This window comes from Leopardus geoffroyi, chromosome E1 (genome assembly GCF_018350155.1).
Source record: "Leopardus geoffroyi isolate Oge1 chromosome E1, O.geoffroyi_Oge1_pat1.0, whole genome shotgun sequence".
Taxonomy (NCBI): domain Eukaryota; kingdom Metazoa; phylum Chordata; class Mammalia; order Carnivora; family Felidae; genus Leopardus; species Leopardus geoffroyi.
The window spans coordinates 3,541,300-3,560,035 of record NC_059330.1 but is presented as its reverse complement, the minus strand read 5'-3'; the positions used below and the strand labels follow the sequence as shown (position 1 = coordinate 3,560,035).

Genomic DNA, 18,736 nt, shown 5'->3' with positions numbered 1-18,736 from the left:
CCTCACCCGCTGACACTCCATGGCCCCCACGTTTCCACCCCTGAAGTCCCCACCTCGGCAAGGAAAAAGCAAGGCACACCCAATGACGGAAGGGGAGCGTCTAGGACTCCGAGAACATGAGTCAGCAGAGTGGGGTTGCTGATTTTTAAGAAAAACGGATGTGATTATGAGACGCAGAGGAGCTAAGGGGCCCCGGCTAATGCGGACCCGCCTTTCCCGGGCATCAGGACCCTGGTGGGGCTTAGTGGCAGGGGACAAGCCTCGGGCTGCGAATAGCCCTGAGCGTTCGCTGCTTCGGGGGAACCCCTGAAGGAAATCTCTAAAATAATACAGATGGTTTACTCTCACCAGGGAAGACGATATCTGAACATACAGATAGACAACGTCATGAACAACTCTTTGCTTTCTGCGTGCTGTCCTGCCATTGACGAAGCCTCCCGGAGTCTTGAAAGTGTAGCGTGAGCCTCAAGAATCAAAACAGCGTGAACCAGCATAGAAGAATAGAGAGAAAAATGTAATCAAATGGAAAGTCTAAAACAAGACCTGTTTGTATCATAGAAGGGGCCGGGGGGGTGGGGGTGGGGGGGGCTCAGTCGGTGAAGCGTCTGACTTCGGCTCAGGTCATGATCTCACGGCTTGTGAGTTCGAGCCCCGCGTCAGGCTCCACGCTGAGCCCAGAGCCCGCTTCGGATTCCGTGTCTCCCTCTCTGTGCCCTTCCCCCACTTGTGCTCGCTCTCTCTCTCTCTCTTCTCTCTCTCTCTCAAAAATAAACATTAAAAAAAAATAAAAAGCAAATAAAAATAAAAAGGGAACCTGCAAAAAAGAAAAAAATAAGACATAATCCCATGTTCAAGAAGGCCTGTCTAAAGCAGGACACCAGAAGTGAAAGCTGGAAAACATACGATGTGACCACATAACACTTATAAACACATCCTATGTCAAAAGCAGCACACGTTTCAAAATTTCAACAATAAAATACATTAACCTGAAAGACATATCTGTAAGACAAAAGATGGGCCAAAAGCTATGATCTTTAATATATAAAGAGTTCACTCAGAAAAAAAAAAAAAAATGAACTTTTACTAGAAAAAAAATGTATGAATGCCCCAATTGGTAATCCACAAAATACAAACTCAAGGAGTCCTGTTCAGCCTTTCCCGTTGGCTTTGAGAGACACACAAATTAAAATAATCGAATGCCATTTTTTTGTCTTCCAGGTTGGCCAGGATTTTTCAAAGTAATTTGTGCCCAGAACACATAAGGAAGTAGGGACAAACACACCATGTGCTGTAAATCGGGGTAATTCTAGGGACAGCAATGACACACGTGGATCAAAGGGCTTAAGCCTGGTCTCACTCTCTTACCTGGAAACTCCACAGCTAGGAATCCATCCATCCTAAGGGAACACTGAGATGGCAGAGAGAGAGAAACAGGAGTGTCTGAGCAACCCAGAAGGGCAGTCAGGACAGCAAAGCTCAGAGGGAAATGGGCCAAACGTCCAAACTTAAATGCCTGATGAATAGAGTCATGGTAATGCCCCACTGATCCCACACTAGGCAGCCAGTCGAAACTACAGGAAAGAAGACTATCCAACAGCGTGGGAAGACGGCAACAAAACCCGAGTAGAAAGTTCTAAGACTGCCAGAAACACACACACAAGGAGAAAGGTCTACAAGGTGACAGGCCCTCTCTCCAGCAATCGCATGGTCGCCAGAGCTCGAGGCATTAACTACCACCTACATGTTTATTTATTTAGCCACTTTATTCCTAGCCTGTATCTTGTAGCTTTTTTTGTTTTGTTTTGTTTACAATGAATAGGTATTGACTTGTCACATGGAACACAAAACAGTAAAATAGCTTCATCAGAAAGAAAAGCCCAAGGGGTGCCTGGGTGGCTCAGTCGGTTGAGCGTCGGACTTGGGCTTAGGCATGATCTCGCGGTTCATGGGTTCCAGCCCCGTGTTGGGCTCTGTGCCGACAGCTCGGAGCCTGGAGCCTGCTTCGGATTCTCTCTCTCTCTCTCTCTCTCTCTCTCTCTGTCCCTCTCCCCACCTCAAAAATAAATAAAAACATTTTTAAAAAAGAAAAAAAAATGCTGAGAGGTCCCGGAGAGAAAAGTGAGCATCTGAGCTGAGCAGAGGGAGGAAAATCACAGAGGAAGTGCGCTTGGAGGAGGCCAGATTAGCAGAGAAGCTGGGGGAGGAAATCAGATATAGGATGAGGTACAATGGCTAGATATTCTGCTTCGGAAGGAAGAAGGATTACTCCTGACGGAGGGAAGGGAGGGAGTGGCCCGGAGGTGCTAGCTCAAGGGGAAACAGAAAGCCACGGGGGAGCTTGAAGCCGAACTGAAATGGCCTTTGGGAAAGGGCGAGAAGCGTCCTTCCGGGAGGAGACAGGACTTCTGTCACCAGTGGGTCATTAACAAGCTGGCTGTGGGGACGCGGTTCATCCTGTGAGCAGCTCAGCCCCCACGGGAATTCTAATGATGACACCCAGCTATCTGCCCGGCGTGTCCATCTGGGCCACCTGCGGGTCCCCGGCCCTGCACTGACACAGGGCCAACCTCCTTCCTCCTTCCTGGTCCCGCCATGTGGCCCTGCCTGGTGCCTTACCCCTCAAGGTCCCCGTGCGTCCCCTTCCTTGAGGCTCGGGACGGGACCCCAGGGAGGGCCGGAGACGTGCTTGAAACGCCGAGGTCAAACCGAACCTGAGTTCAATCCTCACCAAAGACTATTAACTCTCGGAACAACCGGGATATTTTTAAAAGCAGGAAGAAAACGAACAGGAAGGCTTATACAGAGCCAAACGGCCACCTGAGCCGCAAGCAGCTGGTGCTAGACAATTCGGGCTGACGTAAGCGCAAGCGAACGGCCCAAGACCAAGGCGCCGTGACGAAGCGGGCGGGCGGGGGGGTGCGAGGGCAGGACGTGGGGCGTCCCCATCGACACCGTGCGTGCTGGCCAACGGGGCTGCCGGCCGTCTCCGGGGGGCCTGCAGGCGAACAGAACCCAAGTCCCGAGCGGCGCTGAAGTCATTGCCAGGTGTGGGAGGCACGTGCCCGCCACTGGGGACTCGGGGAAAACCAAACTGGAAAGTGTCAGGCAGGTGTGGGGGCAGCAAACGTCCCAGCCTCTCCCCGCGTGGAGGAATATTTGAAGAAACCGCAAAGCTGACCACTGGCCATTTATGCCGTACCCTCCGCCCCCATTCCCTGGCACACGTAGCCCAGAAGTCTGGCACGGCCAGTTCTGGCCAATCTCCCTAGCGGTGACCTACAGGGGTGCTTCCCCCGGGGCTAGACATTCCTCCAGCCCTTCTAAGGACCGACTTATTCATTAAAATGGACAAAGAACCTGAGGGGCGCCTGGGTGGCTCAGTCGGCCGAGCGTCCGACTTCGGCTCAGGTCGTGATCTTAAGGTTCGTGGGTCCGAGCCCCTCATGGGGCTCCGAGCTAACAGCCTGGAGCCTGCTTGCGAATCTGTCTCTCTCCCCCTCTCTCGGCCCCTCCTCCGCTGGCGGGTGTGCTCTCTCTCTTTCAAAATAAAGAAACTTAAAAATACATAAATAAATAAATACACGTGTAACCATATGGTATATCCATAACACCGGAATATTACCCAGCCGCTGAAAGGAAAGACGTTCTGTGATACGTATTACAACATGGGTGGATCTGGAAGTCAGTATGCTAAATGAAAGAAGCCGGTCACAAAAGACTGAACCGTATACTTTGAAATGGGTGCATTATATAGTATGGGAATTATACCTCAGTAAGGCTGCTTTCAAAAAGCTATTTAACTTGGGGCGCCTGGGTGGCTCAGTCGGTTGAGATCTGACTCCTGATTTCGGCTCAGGTCGCGATCGCACGGTCTGTGGGTTGGAGCCCCGCATCAGGCTCTGGCACTGACAACACAGAGCCTGCTTGGGATTCTCCCCCTCCCCCTCTCTCCCTCTCTCTCTCTCTCTGCCCCTCCCCTGCTCGCTCTGTCTTTCTCAAAATAACAAAATTTAAATTAAAAAAAAAAAGCAATTTAACTTAATCCTCATGTTCATTTGGGGTAGGTGCTGACATTAATCCTGGTTTACTGGTGAAGAATCAGAGGCTCGGAGAATAAGGTGGCCCCAGGTCACTTGGAAAATGACAGAGCCAGGATGTGGGCCCCCCCCACCCATGCACACACACTCTCAAGCACCAATGGCAACTGCCTGCAGCCTGATTTATGCATTCGTCCCTCTTATGCACCCGTCCCTCTTTATTTGCTCCCTCTTTACTTGCAACGCGGAGGGGACAAAGCGGGCACGTCACACCCCTCTCGCTCCTTCCCCTTGGGGTCTCAGGCAAGGTGGCTCTCTTGCCCCTACTGTGGACCTTGCCCCCTACCCCAAAAGTTTGGGTGTCAAGAGTGGGGACACGAGCCCCGTCCGGACAAGGCTCCTCCAGGCAACAGCTCACTCTGCTGGGCACAGACCAGAGGCTGGTGGCTCTGTCTGTCCTCATGCTTCAGAAACGCCCAAGCCCCGGGGGCGCCTGGGGGGCTCCGTGGGTTCAGTGTCTGTCTGACTTCAGCTCAGGTCGCCATCTCACAGCTCATGAGTTCGAGCCCCACGACGGGCTCTGTGCTGACGGCTCAGATCCCGGAGCCTGCTACGGATTCTGTGTGTGTGTGTCTCTCTCTGCCCCTCCCCACCCCTCTGGAAACTAAATAAATATTTTTAAAAATCACAAAGAAAGAGAAGCAAATGCAGAAGCCTGACTTCTGCCATCAGCCAAGTGTTGGGCCCTCGCACTCGACCTTCCCTTGGGGGGCAGAACATCCTTGCCACACTCCCCGTGGCCAGCAGCACGGCCCCTGCTACCAGGCAGCCCCTTCCCCCCAGCTTCCCGGACAATCTGTGTCTGTGCCGTGTCCTCTCGGCCTCCCTGCCCTGTCTCAGCTCTCTATTCGCGCGCTGTTCCCTTAGACGCTGCATTTTTTCCTATAACATCATGTCTGATCCAGACTTTCCTAAAAGCACCCTTTTAGGGCTCCCAGCTTCCCCGGTGTCGCTGCGGGGGGGGGGGGGGGGCGGGACCGCACAGAGGCCCCCCCACCACCTTCGCTGTCAGCTCAGCCCAGCGGGGGGCAGGGCGGGGTGGGGGGAGGGGCGTGTAGGTCCTCCCAGCCCCTCCCCCACGCCCCTTTCAGGGAGCCACAATACACATTTTCATATCAAAAGCCACCCCTAGGCCACAAATCCTTCCTGAAGGCAGACAAGATAGCCTCAATCAAAGATAAAATAAACAGGATGTCCCCCGACGCTAAAAAATATTTCCTCCCCAGACTCTGTATTTTCACGTATCAGAATATTCTCCCCACCTTCCAAGTAATACGTTCTTCTCACCTTTTCTGGGCAGGACAAGGGGTAGTTTTCCACGGTTCTGAGGAAGGCCAGTCCCCAGGCAACATAAGCAAGACCCTGTACCGAGAGGCCTCTGGAGGCTGACCTTCTGGGACCTTCCAAAGTCACAACGAGAAGTGGGTGGATGGGAGCGTTTGCTGGCCCCCAGGTTCAAGTTCCTCAGCTCCACAGAGAGGCGGCTATCTCCGCTTTGGAAATAAAATAGGGGAGGATCTGTGCATGAGAGAAGGAGGCAGGGGAGGGGAGAGGAGGGCCTCGGGCGGAAGTCCCCTCCATCCCGGCGGGTGTTCAGCGGTTCCCACAACCAGACGGACAGCAGAAGGTCCAGAAATCTTCCAGCTTGACCTTCGGGAGCAAGAGACGGGACACTCGGGCCCAGTGAAGGGAAGAACTTGCCGGAAGCCACACAGCTAGTCCGTGGGGGGTGGGGGGTCACCCCGGGGCCGCTTCCCGGCCCCGTGGGGGCTCTGCCCTCCCCCCCCACACACACACACACACACACACACTGCCGGCTCCTTGGCCCAGGAGCACCTGCTGCCTCCCTCGGCGTCCTGCAGACACTTGCCTGTGTGGACAAGGGTCTGAAAGGCCCACAGCCTCCTCTCCAAGAACAACAGAGCCCTCGCCAGCACCACGAGGCCATGTGCTCGGTTAACCAAATATGATGAGACCCACAGGCGGCTTTCCCAGAGAAGCTCGTCCTCCGAGAAGCTTCCCCAACCTGCCCCCCAGGAGAAACCGACGTAGAGAGGCTGGAGAAAAGGCCAGCCGGCCCGTCCCCGGGGCCTCCAGCCCGTCAGCTCGTGTTTGTTTTGTGCGAGAGGAAGATTCTCAGACTGGCCACCGAGGGAGGCGTGACGTGGGTCCCTTCCTCCCGGGCTGGGGCCCCAGGAGACGGCGAGGCCCGTGCTCCAACAGGCGTCCACGGCACGCGTGGAGAGAGGCTCCCCGGCCCCCCCCCACCCCAGCCTGTTGTCTCTGGAGGCTGCGGCCGCGGGAAATGTCAGAGACGTGTGTCACCGCCCCAGGGGGAAAGATGAGTCAGTGCGCAGACCTCGCTCCCGCCTGCCTTCTTTCCTTCTGAGGCCTCCTGATTGTGTCTGTGAAGCTGGTTTTTAAATTAACTCCGGCATACACGCGTGGGGGCGTGTACAGCATTTATCAAACCCTTCTCCAGACGGCAGGCAGCCGGGATCTGTCCAGCTCCGGGGCCTCTGTGGACCGGGGCACGGTCGCAGCACAGACGGCTCAGGAGGGAGACGGTCGGAGGGTCAGGGGGATGACTGCGTGCCCCAGCCCGACCCCGGGGGGACACGGGCCAAGCTGAGGCCAACGCAGTGGGGTCACTCTGGAGACCCGCGGGGAGCTGTCTCCAGTTCCTACACCCGCACTCGAAACCCCAAAGGTTTTCTCAAAAGCCTTGAACTTGCCAGTTGGGTCTCAACACACCTTCTGGTCCCTCCCCAGTGAATGAGAGCCGGGCCAACCTCTTCATTCCTCCACCTCCCTCCCTGAAGAAGTTCGGGCCGGGGTCGGGGAGAGCCGCCCGGCGGACCCCAGGGACAGAGCTCTGTGGGGTACCCAGGCCCTGAGTGCCCGCTCCCTGATGCGAGCCCAAGACCTGCCCCGGGAAGGATGCCCCACGCATCTCTCATGGGCACCCACTCTGTCAGTTTCCAGAAATACTAAGACTAGGGCGCCGGGGTGGCTCAGTCGGTTAAGCGTCCGCCTCTTGGTTTCGGCTCAGGTCCTGATCTCACAGTTCGTGAGTTCAAGCCCCGCGTCGGGCTCCGTGCTGACAGTGCAGAGCCTGCTTGGGATTCTCTCTCTCTCCTTCTCTCTTTCTTCTCTGCCCCTCCCCTGCTCTTACACACAAACACACACACACACACACTCTCTCTCTCTCTCTCTAAATAAATAAATAAACATTAAAAAAAGAAAAAGAAGAAATACTAAGACTGCCCTTAGCGGTTCACAGCCTCAAGAGGGGAGGGAGCTGGACGCAGACACAAATGAGTGCAGAAATGAGAAGGACACTGCCACTCATTCAGGACCCAAGACCCGTAAGAGATGAGAGGGGGGAAGATGTGTTTCCACACGACTCACACTAGGAAAGCCTGGCTCTCCTTACCCCCACTTTAATTTTATTAAAAAATTTTTTAATGTTTATTTATTTTTGAGAGAGAGAGAAAGAGAGAGAGACAGCATGAGCAGAGAGAGGGAGACACAGAACCCAAAGCAGGCTGCAGGCTCTGAGCGGTCAGCACGCAGGGCTGGCACCCACAAACCATGAAATCATGACCTGAGCCAAAGTCGGATGCTTAACCGACTGAGCCACCCGGGCACCCCACTTTAATTTTTGTTTTTTAACTCAAGTAATACATCCATACATTGCTTTGCAAAAAAAAAAAAAAAATCAAACCGTACAGAAACATGCGTGGTATACAGGAAAAGTAACTTTTCTCCCACCCTAAATAACATAGTCATCCAGACCTTCCTCTAAGTAAGCATTTTCTTAAAAGGGGAAATAAAAAAACTTACCATGTGCTCATACTATTTTATTTTTATTTTTTATTTTAGGCAGAGAGAGAGTGTGAGCAGGGAGAGTGGCAGAAGGAGAGAGGGAGAGAGAGAGAGAGAGAGAGAGAGAGAGAGAATCCCAAGCAGGTTCCACACTGTCTGCACAGAGCCTGACATGGGACTTGAACTCACAAACCGTGAGATCATAAGCTGAGCTGAAGTCAAGAGTCGGATGTTTAACCGACTGAGCCACCCAGGCGCCTTCATACTATTTTAAATCCTGCTTTTGTCCTCCTAATTCTTTGCAAGTCAATGAATAATACACAACACCTTAACAGCTGAATTATACATATTTCGCTTTATGGCTATATCAGAGCTTACTTTCCCAATCTATCGTTGGAGACATTTTTTGTTCCTCACAGCAAGCTGTATGGATTTCGATCCTGCGATTAACTCTTTACGTTTCTTGTAATCTTTCTCTATATGCCATCTTATCCTGCCTTTTAATGTCAGTCTATCCTCTACCGAGGAATGTTGGCTTAGGTTACACAGAGAACGCGTCTGCTCGCAATTTGAGGCTGCCGATGTCCGGACATTCGCGCCTGGATTTTTGCCATCTAGTCATTTTCAGAGGTGGGAACTTTCAGATACAGTTGACTCTCATTATTCAGCGTGGTTGTATTCTTTTTTTCAAATTTTATTTTAATTCCAGTGTAGTTAGCCTACAGTGCCATGTCTGTGTGGGTATAGTCTATAAAGTTGCTGGAAAGACTCAGCTGGCAAATACCGAACCATTGCTCCTAAGAGAAACACAGGATCAGGTTCCCGTGAGCCTGTGCGCACAGCCTTTTCACAAACCCTTTAATAGGAACCTTGTTTCATGCATGTTTCTGCTTAAAGACACCTTATTTAGTATATATATTGTTGATTGGTTAGCATTGAACCCATGGCCATCATCACAGGAACTTGTGCTCATCTAAACACACATATTTTCTTTTTTTTTTTTTTTTAATTTTTTAATTTTTTTTTTCAACGTTTATTTATTTTTGGGACAGAGAGAGACAGAGCATGAATGGGGGAGGTGCAGAGAGAGAGGGAGACACAGAATCGGAAACAGGCTCCAGGCTCTGAGCCATCAGCCCAGAGCCCGACACGGGGCTCGAACTCACGGACCGCGAGATCGTGACCTGGCTGAAGTCGGACGCCCAACCGACTGCGCCACCCAGGCGCCCCTAAACACACATATTTTCTAAATCACCAACCAAAAGCACAAAAATTCAAAAAATGTGGCACCAACTAGACTGCCAAAAGGACACTTGTTTACAGAATGAGAGCTGCCACAGGAGGTCGAGAGTCACTTTGTTCGACCTCCGCTGGGATGTGCACGTAAGGTGACTCACATTCTTCACTGTTGTGCTCATGCCATGGGGGCCTGGAAAAGGCCGTGAAACTGCTGTTCTTGGGGCCACAGATAAATTTCAGTGAGTAGGTAGGTTTGCACATACAGAGATCACAAAGAACGAGGCATGACGATTCTATTCTTTTTCCTTGACTCTGCTCTGCATTTTTTATGGGTCCTGCTTGTTTCCCCTTCACTTATCTTCAAAAGGGCAAGACCCACACAAGATTAGTATCTGTTAAGGGTCACAGGAGCCCACCCTTGGTCCTGTCCTGACCCGCTTTTGCTGGGGGACAGTCGCTTGCTCAGCTGAACAGTGGAGCGACAGATTGACGGCCACTTCCAAGGTTCTACCTGGCTTATACCTGTTCACCCAAGGAGACACCTTCCTTTTTATCTGTTTCCTGTTTTCTGGGACTCTGAATAAATAGAAAAACGTGATAAATTACAATGCCCAACATGTACAGCCCCTCCTCTCTTGGGGAATAACACCTCTTAGAATATACTGCCTCTCGCAGAATGTACTTTTCCTCCTCTACTTGGTACCCCCCTCATACACACACACACACACACACACACACACACACACACACACACACCCTGCTTTTAGCATAGCTATTCTCTGGGATTTGTGGAGTTTGCCGAATGTAGTGGATCAAATAGCCCCCAAAAGATATGTCTATGTCTCAATCCCTGGTGTCTGCAAATGTGACCTTATTTAGAAACAGGGTCTTTGCAGATGTAATTAAGGTAAGAATCTTGATACGAGGTTTTTCCTGGATTTAGGGTGGGCCCTAAACCCAACAGTGGGGGTCCTCCTGAAGAAGGGAAAGATAGAAGAAACAGAGTCACACAGAAGGGAAGGCCATGTCAAGACACAGGTGGAAACCACCATGATGTGCGTACAAGTCAAGGAAGGACAGGCGTCCCCAGCAGCCACCATCACTTAGGAGCAAGGCAGGGACAGATTGTCCCTTGGAGCCTCCAGGGTGGAACAATCCTGCAAACGCCTTCATTTCAGGCTTCTGGATTCCTGAACTGTGACAAAACACATTTCTGTTGTTTTGAGCCATCTGACTGGGGCTATTTTGTTACAGCAGCTGCAGGGAACTCATACACATGGAGAGACACAGACGCAGGAGGTGGGAAGATGGGAAAGGAATTCTGCTCTTTCCATCTCAAAGGGCAACACCTGAAGGGATTTTGGGTTTTCGCACTGATACAGACACTGAGGTTCTGTGTCGGGGTAGGGGGTGGGCATCCAGTGGGGAAGCATTGTTTTGCCCTCACCCAAATAGTTCATGAAGCAAAACCAGGTCAGAGGATACAAAAAACAAAACAAAACAAAACAAAACAAAACAAAACAAAACAGAATGGAAGAACAACAATAGACTGGGTAAAAAGAATGGCACCACATATAACACAGGTTTGGCATCTAGAATATATAAAGAACTCCAACAAATAAATAAGAAAAAGACAACCCAATAGAACATACACACACACACACACACACACACACACACACACACACGAACACAATAGCTATGAATATGCACACTACAGAAAAGGGAATGTAGACAGCCAATAAGCACGAAAAGACGCTCAACCTCACTAATCATCAGGCATATGCAAATTAAAGCAATGTGTATGCAAATCAAAACCAAAACATATGCAAATTAAAACAATGCATATGCAAATGCAGGCTTAAACAATACACCCATCAGACTGGCAAGAAATATACAAGTGTGATAATATCAAGTCTTAGCTAAAGCAGAGGGAAATGAAAACTTCCATGCAGAACTGGGGGGATTGGGTCAATCATCTTGGGCAGCAATCTGACAGTATCTGATAGTGTTGGAGATAGCCAAACAGTTACAGTTCTTGATGTCTATGATAGAGAAATCGCACACATGACCCCAGGAAGGACAAACGGATCTGTCTGCTGCAGCAATGTCCATAATAAGAAAAAGCTGGGGGGAAAGAGTGGATGGCCATCAGGAGGAAATGGATCAATGAATTGTAGCTTGTTTATGAGATGGCATGTGGTAAAAGCCTTAAAATGAAGAAAGTACACAACTCAAAAACTCAGCAAATCACAGGGGTGCCTGGGTGACTCAGTCTGACTTTGGTTCAGGTCACGATCTCACGGTTTGTGGGTTCGAGCCCCACGTCAGGCTCTGTGCTGACAGCTCAGAGCCTGGAGCCTGCTTCGGATTCTGTCTCCCTCTCTCTGCCCCACCCCCTGCTTGCTCTCTCTCTCTCTCTCTCTCTCTCTCTCAAAAATAAATAAACATTAAAAAAAATTCAAAACACAGCAAATTACAAAATGATCCACCTGGTACAAAAGAATTCAGATAAACTCTAAACTCATTAGCTCAAAAAAAAAACAACACTCTATATTGTGCATAGATACACATATGCAGTAAACGTTGCAAAAAAATATAGAAAGAGAAGTTGTATGATCGGTCCCTGGGAAGAAGGAAGTTTGATGGAATTAAATGGGAGAACAAGCTACTGTATCAACCGTGTTCTCCTACTCAACGCAAGTCACGAAGACATGGAAGAGAAAACGTGAATACCCGTAACTATCATACGAAGGAGAATATCATAGCTTCCTGGAGAGTGAGAGAGAAAGTGCTCCCAGAATGCAGAGGACACAGACTTCCACCTTGGGACAGCTTCCTGGAGGAGGTGGCCCCCGAGCCTTGAAAGACAGAGAGGTGGAATTTGGAGATAGGTCTGAGAACCTCTTCCACAGCTCCCTAGGCCAGCTCTCTCGACAGTCTGGGCAGGTCTCGTTTGCCGTGTTTACTGAATAATGTCTTAAGTTCTCGAGTTTCAATATAAAAAGTGAAATATAGTAAAGCCTTGGGTTGCGAGTAACTCGTTCGGCGAGTATTCGACAAGACAAGCAAGCATGGCTAATAAATTTTAACTTGATAAATGAGCCATGTCTCGCAATACGAGGAGTACATGACCCTGAATGTCACATGATCACAACTGAGCCAATGGTTCTTCTCTCTCTCTCTCTCTCTCTCTCCCCCTGGGATTGTGGGTGATCATCTCCCATGCTCGGATGCTCCGTCTCAGGCCAAGGTATTTGGCAGAAATCAGTGATTTTTCGGAATGTTGGAAGGTGCCCACGACAGGCATTAGTGTATTTTTTGTCACTTCCAAGCACCTCTGGACAGTCCTTTGCTTTTCCATCCAAGAGTGAGCTTAGGAATGCTTTGTTCCATTCTAGGTCGGGCTGCCTGCAGATAGAGACCCTTTCCTCTGCTGCCTTATGGCCAGTTACACTAAATGCAGTATAAGACAAGAGTTTATTAATACCGTACTGTAGTCAACTTCTGTTAGTGATAGTGAAAGTCGTCCTACGCAGTAACCCTCCTCTCTTGTCTCCCTCACACCAGCCATGAAAGTTTTCAAAGGTAAGTGCAGGTGAATTTTTCTTGATATTTTGTATTTTCTTTATTATCTTATACTATATAACAGTACTATAATCATTTTTATATGAATGTTTTGGGGTTACACAATGAATCATCTGAGTTTCCATTATTTCTTAGGGGGAAATTCACCGTGACACACAAGTGCTCTGGATGACAAGCATGTTTCCGGAGCGAATTATGCTATGCAGAACCAAGGTTTGACTGCATCTACCTTTCAAGGCAAAACTACCATCTCGAGATGGTGCCGTGTGGCGGTGGCCTGTCTGATCAGCATCCAGGGGCTGGAGGGCAAGAAACCCCTCTCTGGCTCCCTTGCAGCTGGGCTCTGTGCACAATTTGGTTCTGCCAGTTAGGCTTTTGTGTGAATCAGCAAGGAGAGAGCCAGGGCGAGAGCGTCCTTTCGCAGGGCGGGCTGTGCCAGGAAGGTGTGGTCCTGGAGCTGGCAGAAGGGCTCCACTGGTGGTGCACCCCGGGGGGGGGGGGGGGAGGGGGAGGGGGAGGGTTGGGGACTTTGCTCCCGTGAGTCCGCACACAGTCTTCCCTTCAGCCCTCCTGGCAAGTCTGAGAGTTACCGAACTCTTTAACAGATCCCCTTCTGCTTGAGGTCATAGATTCTGTTATTTGCAGCTAAGGACCGTGACCCGTGCAAGTTCACTGAACGTTTCTTTCTCAAGCCTCTGGTCCTTGATTCCGTTTTTCTCGTGGGCCCACAGCCCCTGAGCTAAGGTCTCTCACCGCTGTGATCAAACCACGTTTGCGAGATCCGTGAACTCGGCGAATGAGGGAGTTTCAAGCCTTTGTGACACGCAGCGGAAAGAAAATTCGGAGGAGACATCCAACATGTTAACACGAGACCGGGGTCTGGCAGACTTTCTTGCCATGAAGGACCAGACAGTAGATATTTTTGGCTCCGCCGGCCACGCGGTTTCTGTCACGATGACGCAACTCAGGCGTCGCCGTGTGAAAGCAGCCGCGGACAGCATGTAAACAAGTGCGTGTGGCTATTTTCCAGTAAAACTTTATTGACAAAAAGAGGGGGCTGGCTGGAGTTTGCCCATCGACCACAGTTTGCCGACCACCCCCACCATAGGCTAAACGTTCGTTAAACCAATCACCAAAGCGACCCCGATCTGTGCAGAAGTTGGGATAAGTCACACCCCAGGCATCTATGTCCCTGTCCCCACTGAACGAGCCATAAACATGATCTCATGTCTCCATGTTCATACAGGGTCCATCTTCCTCTTTCCCTTAAAATCTATGTACTGGAAACAGTCATAACTAGGAAGATAGCATACATGTGTCCTTCCCAATTATTTTTGTAACACTGTAAGTCATTTATTTATTTTTGAGAGAGAGAGAGAGAGAGAGAGAGAGACAGTGTGTGAGTAGGGGAGGGGCAGAGAGAAAGGGAGACACAGAATCCGAAGCGGGCTCCAGGCTCCGAGCCATCGGCACAGAGCCCGATGCGGGGCTCCAACTCACAAACTGAGAGATCATGACCCAAGCCGACTCGGACGCTTGACCGACTGAGCCACCCAGGCACCCCTCCACTTTGGTCTTCAATTAAAACACAATTACAATGCAAATGGAAACCAAAAGTAATACAGACATTAGTGTTTATAAGATGCTTTGGCTCCCTTTGACACATGATCATAATAACTGAGCAAATTTTGGCACCTACAGAACTCCTGCCCCACAGTTGTGGAACTCGGGGACCGTCACAAGTGCACTGCAGTTCTGCCTGGCCTCCGGAGCGTAAGAAAGTGTGGCGTTCCAGTCACATGCGCCTCGGCCCAAATCCCATCTCTTCTGCTACCAAGATGAATGACCGTGAGCGCATTATTCTCCTTCTGAGCCTCGGTTTCCTCAGTTCTAAGTAAGACGGGTACCGGGTAGATGTGACAAGCCCAGGGCAGGGATCCCGGGGAGCCCTTGATAAAGGGTCAGCCCTATGATGATGGTGGCAACGATGACAGAAGAAGCTGGTTTTAGGGGCGCCTGGGGGGGGGGGCTCAGTCGGTTGAGCGTCTGACTGCAGCTCACGTCAGGATCTCGAAGTTCATGGGTTCGAGCCCCACGTCGGGCTCTGTGCTGACGGCTCGGAGCCTGGAGCCTGCTTCCGATTCTGTGTCTCCCTCTCTCTCTGCCCCTCCCCTGCTCAGGCCCTGTCTCTCTCTCTCCCTCAAAAATAAATAAACATTAAAAAAAAAATTTTTTTTTTATTTTTTAAAAGTTTACAAAGAAACAGCTTGCTTTGAAATATCCCTGATCAGAGAGCAACCTGGCGATATGAGCTGGGCCCGCAGCATTTGGGGCCCTCAGCTCTGGGTGTTAACTCTTGGGCCGCCATCCGACCTCACAGCTCTACCCGCCCTCCGTGATAACAGCTCGCGCAAAACTTCAGTCCCCGAGACACAAAACACAAATGGACTCGCCCAGGCACAAACCCTCAGTCCCAAGAGTTAGGTGTGGCTGCCCCTCTCACCTACACAGTGGGCAGGGAGTCCCCCCCCCCCCCCCAGGCAGTTAACCCTCTGGGGCCACAGACACCCACTTCACCCTCTGGGCCAGGATGCGTGGCCCGGTTCGCGCTTTCCAAACTTCAAGGTGCGTGTGAACCGTGGGGGATCTTGTTGAAATGCCAGCTGGCCGTGACTCGGGGGTGTGAGGCGGGGCCCAGTAACGTGCATCGCCCACAAGTTCCCGTGTGATGCCCAGACATCCTGAGAGCACGCTTTGGGGACCGCTGGCCTAGAAGATTCCCGGTTTCCCACAGCCCCAGCCTAGCACACTTCGATCTGAACACCAGGGCGTGTCTGCTCACCATTCATCGCCTTCTTTTTCCTTCCCTTCCACCCACTCCTCTCTGTCTTTGGGCCGCCTCCTTTTCTGCCCCAGGCCCTGGGTTCTGGGGGTGAGGAGGAATCTCATAGTTGCTAAAGAGCCAGAGATAGGTTGCCGGTTCTCCATCAACAGCACAAAGAGGCACCTGAGTGGCTCAGTCGAGGTTAAAGGGTTGGACTCCTGGTTTCGGCTCAGATCATGATCTCACGACTCGTGAGTTCGAGCCCCGCGTCGGGCTCTGTGCTGACCGCGCGGAGCCTGCTTGGGATTCTCTCTTGCACCCCGTCTCTCTCTGCCCCTCCCCTTGCTCACTCTCTCTCTCTCTCTCTCTCTCCCTCTCAAGATAAATATTAAAAAAAAAAAAAAGGGCACAAAGACACAGAGTACATGCACAGATCGCAGGGAATTCAAGACAACCTTTTAGGGGCAAATTCCTCTTCTCTCTAGCGTGGAGCCCTCACCCCCACCCCACTCTCCACACAGATGCCAGGGTTAATATCACAAGTACTGAAGAACTCCCACGTCTCCACAGATTTCTAACAAAACTGTCTCAGCAGGAAAAATTATTCTGGATTAATGCCTCCTACATTCACCTGCCAGCTGGGGTGCATTCTTTTCTGAGCCCCCCAAAATGTTCCTAAGGCGTTCCGGGACCACCATGCAAACACGCCAGGCTCCAGATACCTCCAGAAAAGGCCCCAATCGGCAGCTGGCTGCCGGGGAGGACGGGCCTGGGGTGGGGAGGGTAGAGCCCAGACCCAAGACTGGGCAGACGGAGTGGCCCCAGCAGACCGGCCGGGGCTGGCCCTGAAGTCCAGGTGTCAGAAGGCAGCTTTTCTGGGAACCGTGTCCCTGCTGGTAAGAGTGTTAACAACATGCCTTCCCGTCCCAAAGCGGACGTTCAAAACCAAACACCTGACCACACAGCTGCCCAGGGTTCTGGCACATTCAGGAAGCATGAATTCTGCCCCCACAGGCCCTGAGGACAGGTCAGTAGGGCTGCTATTCCCACAGGGGCGCCCCCCCCCCTCCCGCCGACCCTGCCTTCTTGGAGGCTCTCACTGCCACCCGGCCGGTGGTGTTCAGGCATCTGCCTCTGAGTTTGCATGTCCTGTGGGCAGCAGGCCCTGCCTGGCAGGCGGGCCCGCGGTTCCAACTACCCAGAAGAAAGCCCGCCAGTCCTCAGGCCAAGGCGCCCGTCTGAAGTCTCCCGTCCCCAGGACCTGACAGAGGTCCTGCTGCTCCAAGTTCACACGAAGGCCAGGCCGGGTGCTGCGGGGCGAGAGAAGCTTCTTTCCAGCCCGCACGCCTGCCCTCCACCGAGCCGGTTTCGACACGTCGGCCCCGGGCCCGCTGGCTCTGACCTTAGTGCCGCCTCCCAGGTCTGTGGGCCACTCTCCGCCCTTCAGAACCTCCCTCCAGAGCCCCCTCTGCGCTCTGGGCTCGGCCGCAGCACCCCCGGCCCGGGGTTCACCCCCGTCGGGAGACGGGGCAGAGCCGGCTTCGTGCCGTCCATCCTTACGTGCATCTAGGTTTTTTTTTATTGTCGTAAAACATACATGACATAAAACCCACCGCCCTGCCGGCTTTCAATGCACGGCTCGGTGGCGCTGAGTTACCTTCACGCGTCGCCAGTCGTCACCACCGTCCGTCTCAACAAGTTCTTCATCTTCGCCGACTCAAACTCTGTCCCCACCGACCACCACCTCCCCCTCTCCCCCAGGCCCTGGAGTCCACCATTCTGCTTCCCGTCTCTGTGACCTTGACCGCTCTACGCACCTGCTGTTAGCACAGTCACACAGTATCTGTCCTCGGGGGTCTGGCTCATTGCCCTCAGCATAACGCCTCCAAGGTGCCAACATATTGTAGCTGGTGTGAGAACGCCTTTCCTTTTTTTTTTTTTTTTTTTTTAATGTTTTTAATGTTTATTTATCTTTGAGACAGAGAGAGGCAGAGCATGAATGGGGGAGGGTCACAGAGAGAGGGAGACACAGAACGGGAAGCAGGCTCCAGGCTCTGAGCTGTCAGCACAGAGCCCCATGCGGGGCTCGAACTCACGGACCGCGAGATCATGACCTGAGCTGAAGTCGGCCGCTTAACCGACTGAGCCACCCAGGTGCCCCACACCTTTCCTTTTTAAGGCCGAATCACGCATATCCCGTTATGTACAGCCTGCGTTGTGTTTATCCATCCACCCATCAACGGACGGTTCAAGACCCTGCCTCCAACTCTTTTGGGGTGCGTACCCCACTGATTACATTCTTTGAAAAAAATTTTAATGTTTAATTTTGAGAGAGAGAGAGAGAGAGCGAAAGGGGCAGAGCACGAGCAGGGAAGGGGCAGAGAGAGAGGGAGACACAGAATCCGAAGCAGCCTCCAGGCTGTGAGCTGACAGCACAGAGCCTGACGCGGGGCTCGAACCCACGAACCGTGAGATCATGACCTGAGCCGAAGTTGGAGCCACCTAGGCACTCCCCCCACAGCCACCAATTACTTTTCAACTTCTTCTTAACATAGAATATTGGCCCGAGGGGCGCCTGGGTGGCTCAGTCGGTTGAGCATCCGACTTCAGCTCACGGATCGTGGGTTCGAGCCCCGCGTCGGGCTCTGTGCTGACAGCTCGGAGCCTGGAGCCTGCTTCCGATTCTGTCTCCCTCTCTCTCTGCCCCTCCCCTCTCTCAAACACAAATAGATGTAAAAAAAAAAAAAAAGATTTATAACACAAAATGCTTGTACCAGTTTATACTCCTGCCTGCACGGTATCTGACCAAAACCTCATATTCTCTTTTTCATTGCAGCCATCCTAGTGGCTGTGCAGTGGTCGTGCCCTGGGCCCTTCATTTGCATTTCCCGGAGGACCAATGAAGGTATTATTTCCTCTGTCATCTAAGCGACAGGTCACAAGCCCCCAAGAAGAAGGCACAGCAGGGATCTCAGTGTCTTTCTGGGCTGGATCTTCAGCCTCCCATGCAGCCGCACAGGATGAAATCCAAGGCCGAGCTGTGTTACACGAGACGAGGCTAAGCCTTCTGCTCACCTGGCCAGGCTGTTGGGGGTGGCCCCGGGCAGCGTCAGGTGTGGCCAGCCCGCCGCCCCTCAGTACCTCTTTGCCCATAACGGTG

The 18,736-nt window shown here is 51.8% G+C and overlaps 1 protein-coding gene and 1 long non-coding RNA gene across 5 annotated transcripts in view; both read right to left on the bottom strand.

Annotated features, from left to right (window-relative positions):
• The window catches only part of NTN1 (netrin 1), a 192,933-nt gene that overhangs the window by 97,146 nt on the left and 77,051 nt on the right, over positions 1 to 18,736 (bottom strand). The gene's annotated exons all lie outside the window — the stretch shown is intronic.
• On the bottom strand, positions 15,000 to 17,935 carry LOC123604386. The gene is made up of 2 exons (XR_006715312.1): positions 17,742 to 17,935; positions 15,000 to 17,498 (listed from the first exon to the last, which is right to left on the bottom strand). It is a non-coding gene; the product is annotated as an uncharacterized LOC123604386 (long non-coding RNA).